Here is a 6,000-nt window from a genome sequence, read left to right as displayed (position 1 = left end):
TAAAACCGGGAGTCGATATTCCCGAGTATATTATATATATATACTTATATATATATTGATATAGTTTTCAAAACTATTAATCGAATAAGTTTTATTCGATAACTTTATTTTATTTAATGAATATTAGTTGAATATTTATTCGAGGACTTATGACTCCGTTTATTTTAATTAATGAATATTAGTTGAATATTTATTCGAGGACTTATGACTCCGTTTAGTTACTAATTAATATTCTTTATTTTATTAAAGAATAATGTTTCGATAATCAAACTTATTTTCGATTATTCAAATAAAGATCATACTTTCGTATAAGTATATCTTTGGTTATTAATATTCATTTCAAGTATGAGTTTTAAAACTTTTACTTCAATTATTTTTATAAGGATTATCCTTATGGGAATATTAATTAAATAATAATATTCATATATTTTCTAATATATCGGGACTGATTTATTTCATTAAATCAGCATTACTCCAAACATTCTTAAAAATGTTTTCGAGTCTTCAAAATGATTTTAAAAGTTAGAGCGGATCCCAAAACTCGTTTTCAAATTTAAGCTCTTCCTTTCAAAGGGGACTTGAATACTCGCTCAAAAATCTAAGGGATCCGGCTCTGTGGTGTATTTTATATTCGCAACATAGTTGCTATTTTGAGAAAACAATTTGATTACTTGCCCAATGTTCGGGAAGAAAATCCATCTGATTGAGTCGGCATAAGCGACAGGCCGGGGTACGGTCTATGAAGGTGTAAGAGGCTGGGTGACAGTCCATCCACGCGTGAGTGGCTGGGTAACGGTTTAGCGTGAGGTCCTAATGCGGCCAGGGTGATGACCGGTGAGGAATTCATCCATCTACAGTAGAAAAGGTTACTTATTGGTATATTTGCCTGATCAGCAAGATATCAGGTTTATGCCAAAATTCTTTTCCTTTCCAAAAATTCATTGGATGTTACAAACTCTGTTCATACTTTACATGACAGAGGTCTCTAGGAAATGTATAAGAGATATATATGTGGATATATATATCGGGACTTAATGAAGTATCTCTTAACTTCATTTCATTCAATAATATTTCAAAGATTTAATTTATTCAAGTCTTAACTTGTGGTCTCATCTATGGGATGACCTTTTGAAACCTATAATACTTTGAACAGTGGTAGTTCAAGTAGCTTTATAAAATGGTATAAGTATAAAGAAGTAATTGGTAACTTCATCTTTTTTTAAGCTTATATCCAGTAAGTACCTACCTTACATTTGATAAAGGATTCTAGTAAGTTATCCATTTAGATACTTGCATTATTGTTTACGCTATATATATTATCTTGCGAGCTGTATTGCTCACTCTTGCTTTATTTCTTCATCACACAACAATAGTTAGGAAAGATGGCCAGACTCAAGCAGACCCAGCGCAAGCGCGTGGGAAGCGTCCCGCGTCTTTCCGTTGATGTTGTAGCTGCTATAGCTGCAGAGGTAGATCTATTGGTAGATCAGGCATTCTACTTTTGGGAACCAAATATTGTATAATTATAACTTGTGGCAGATAATGGCAATTAACTGTAAACTTATCAAGTAATCATTTTGGGTTGTAATAACTTTTAAATTGTGGATTCAAGAACTTGTACTTATTTCAATTTCATCTCTGAGACTATAACGGGTTGTGGTGTGTGTTAGTGTGGGGTCATAGCATGAGGTTATTTATTATTAATTAAGTTAAGTGATATTGTGGAAAGAAAGACCGTGACGACCCGGATCCCCGACCCCGGATCTGGGGGTGTTACAAGAACCATTACATCATTATCACTGTGAGAATTACTTATGACACGACAGACATGTAGAATCTCATATCGGGTCTGTCCAACACCATGTACATGTACATCTGCCTGTGTCTTTGACTTTAGTATCACTATACCTATGATCAATGAGATGTGATCATCATACAACAAACACACTAGTCTTAATGCATTACTATTGTCCCTTAATAATAATACTCGACTATGGACCTTTAGGAATATTGATACTATTCTCATAATCTCATTTCTAAGTCACGTACTTAGGGATATAGAATTGCATATCATATTCCAAGGACATTTATTAATCTAACATTTATATCACATTAAATTAAGAATTAATAAATTATAAATTATAAAGGTAATAATCGATAGAACATAAATATTAATAATCCAAATGTTTTTAACTAAAACATCATAGTGTTGTCTCTAGGGCACAAAACACTAACAGATTATGCAGGTTCTAAAATAGACAGAAAAAGCACAACAGGAACCTGTCAATTTCTAGGGAACAATCTTGTGTCCTGGTTCAGTAAAAAACAAAATTCAATTTCTACTTCTACAGCTGAAGTTGAATATATTGTTGCTGGTAGTTGCTGTGCACATATTTTGTGGATGAAAACCCAATTGTTGGACTATGGTCTACAAGTGGATAGAATTCCCATTTTCTGTGATAACACAAGTGCAATTGCCATCACTGAAAATTCAGTGCAGCATTCAAGAATAAAGCACATAGACATCAAGTACCACTTCATAAGGGAACATGTGATGAATGGTACTGTGGAACTTCATTTTGTTCCAAGTGAAAAGCAGCTTGCAGATATCTTTACCAAGCCACTTGATGAATCCACCTTCTCAAGGTTGGTAAGTGAGTTAGGTATGCTTAATTATTGTTGAATCATTTCAGATATTTGTGCATGATATAATGTAGCCAGAAAATTAATTAATTTTTCAGCTTTGGATGAAATTTTGGCTAAGTCAAAATTTACATCCTGACGAATGCTCATTATCCATCGAGTTTGGTTATCCGTCGGAATGTTATTTGTTAATAAAAATCAATTACTTTACTGGATTATTTCATAACTCGACTGATAATTAATTTATCCTGATCCGTTGAATTGTCTCAATCTTAGCCGTTAAAACTCTGAACGTTATATATCGAGTATACTTACAGTTTTTAAGCACAACACGAAGGATAAGTGACAGAATTTTTACAGTTTATTTATTTTTAAACGGCCATTTTGGGCTATTTTGATTGGTTACTTTATTTCACTTTATTATTTTTGACAGTTTATTTCTGAGATAGTATAAAAGCAGAATTCATTTTTATTCTAATCTTTTATCATTCTCAATTCAATTGCTCTAACTTCCTTTCTTCTCCAAAGCAAATATTTTCTCTGCAAATTTCTCATTCTCTAAAAATGGCACCAGTCATCAAAATCATGTCTCAAATGGATATATCTATGAAAAGAACAACTTCACAGCTCTTGTGAACCAGGAGATTCAACAGTCTGGAGAGTTTCACAAGATGATGGATTTTGTGAAGAGCTGTAAACTCAGTTATGCTATGCTGGAATCACCCACAATCTACTGTGAAGTTGTGGAGGAGATATGGACAACTGTAGTGTACAACTCTACTGACAAGACCATAACTTTCACTCTCAAAGGTAAGCAGTTTTGCATTAATAGTGACATTGTCAAAGCATGCTTTAGAATTCCAGATAATACTGCTACTGTTCCATACACAAACACTGATATAGTTAACATGCTAAATTCCATGGGCTATGCACTTACTACCTCAAAGTTAAGTAAAATTAGGAGGTTAGGTCTTAGAAAAGAATGGAGTTATCTGTGTGATGCGGTAGCTAAAGTTTTCTCTGGTAAAATTAGCAATTTTGACTCTGTCAACATTTCCATGCTTAACATGCTTTACATGCTAGTTACTGATAAGTACTTTTATTTCAGTGACTTGGTCTTGTTTGAGTTAGGTTATAAGTTAGGAGAGCTTAATAAGAGAGGTAAAAGCGTCTATTAAGCTAGATTCTTTATGATGCTTGCTAACCATCTTATTGAGAACATAACAATTGAGAACCCAACCAACAAGCTAAATTGTTGGGTTCAAGAAAGGAGGATTATTGCAGATCTTAATAGAGCTAATCACCACAAAGAGGTACCCCTCTTCTAATTTCCAGTCATGGAGGGTCCTTAGGTAAGTGAGGTAAGCTCTACTGTCTCCACTCTTCCAACCTCACACATTTCTTTACCTTCAAGTGTAGCAATGGCATCTGTGTCAATGACCCAACAGATGCCTACCCAAGCTACCAAAACAACAATTTCTAAACCTAAAACTAAGAAAGCCCACTCTGGTTTCTTTCAAAAGAAATCAGTTGTAAAATCTACTAAACACAAAGAGGGGAGTGTGAAGGTGAGTGAGCAAGGTGAGGGACAGGGTGAAAATCAATTAAACCCCAAGAATAAGGCTGGTGAGATGAGTGTACCCAAGCCTAGCCATACCACAGTTTCCCAATAAATTATGGTTGTTAATAAGGAAATAAGCTCAATTCTAGTTTCATCCTCCCAAAAGGATGTTACTATTGAAACAAGCTCCCAACCAGGAGCACAGATCAAGAGGGCTAGGGACACAAGTTCACCACAAACTAATGCTAGAAAAGAAAAGATCAAAAAACCTTGGGGATGCACAGGGAACATACACAGTGCAAACTGGAGCTAAAGACCCAGTCACCGCACCTTCTCAAAGTCAGATTGATGTGACTCCAATAAATGTGGAGTCACAGCCAAAATCCTTAACAGTTGAAGCACCTGAAATACCAAATTCACCAACACACTCACTGGATGTTGACATGATCAATACATCACTTCCAAATTCTCCATCTTTAACTCTTTTGGAGAAGCCAAAAATCCAAGCAAGTGAGCATCATCTTTTAGATTATTGTTTGGCTCACTTGCCATTTCTTTCTGAGTCTGTTGAGACATTTATGCCTAAATTTTCATCAATCTGCACAGAGTCTACAATAGTCTCCACTCCAAACTCATTCATTTCTTCTATCCCGATGGATATTCATCATCCGTCAAATAGTGATTGTATCCCGACGTATAAGCCTAACAGCAGTCATCCGTCGGATAGCCATACTGCTGTCCCGATGGATATTCATCATCCATCAGGAGTCTCTACACATCAAATTTCTTCAATTATCACAAGTACAGAAGACTTAGTGGTAGTGCAATCACTCTTAGGACTGAGGAAAGGAGTGAACTGAGTGAGGGGCTGGGGTGCTCCCAGGCAAAAGGAGAGAATATGAGTGAACAAATGCATTCCATTTCTCCAGGACTGGCAAAAGTGAGTGAAAGGAGTCCCACCTTAGATGGTGAAGGTGAGGGTATGAGAGTGGGAAGCCAAGGGGAGCCCTTGATGTAAAAAGAGAGAGATCATGAGAGAAATGCAGGTACTGGAGAGATAAGGATGGACACCATTGCTAGTGAGTCAATGAATGTCAATGATGCAGAAGGGAGAAGACTATTTCAGCAAGAATATCAAGTTGTCATAGATTTTATTTCCCTAGATGCTGAGACATTCACTCATCATATTACAGCTTATCAAACATTAGTTGTACAGGGCAATGAGGAGGCTGAAAGAATTCTTAATTTGGTGCATACTACTCAATCTCTACAAAGAGCAAATGATGCAATCACTGCTATGCCTTCAACTACTGGCAGTAATTTTGAACTGGTTGAAGACTCATTTGGGGATGCTGGTGGGGATGATGAGGAAGACAACATGAGCATATGGGGAGATGCAGATGTTCCTTCTTGGATGCTAACAAAAGAATGTTCCTACTCACATCTTCAATCAACACTATTCAAGCTGATTCATGACACCCAAACAACCATTCAGACATCTACAAATGCCAGCACAAAGAGGCTATTAACAACACATCTTGAAGCACTCCAGCTGCATAAGATTCAAGCTCTCCAACACAGTCAAAGTGTGGATGAAATCAAGCAGGAAGTCTCTGAAGTAAAACAGGATTTTATAGCAAGGTTGAATTCTAGACTTCCTGAAACCACCATGACTGAGATAGCTCAGAAGCTAAGGAAGGAGGCTGATCTCAATAGAAAGGTTGAGGCCATGGACTCTAGATTATCTGATATGGAGAAGTCAATGGCCAAGATACTTTCTAATCAAGAAACTCAGA

Source organism: Apium graveolens, chromosome 6 (genome assembly GCF_009905375.1).
Source record: "Apium graveolens cultivar Ventura chromosome 6, ASM990537v1, whole genome shotgun sequence".
Taxonomy (NCBI): domain Eukaryota; kingdom Viridiplantae; phylum Streptophyta; class Magnoliopsida; order Apiales; family Apiaceae; genus Apium; species Apium graveolens.
Note: the sequence above shows the minus strand (reverse complement) of the source record.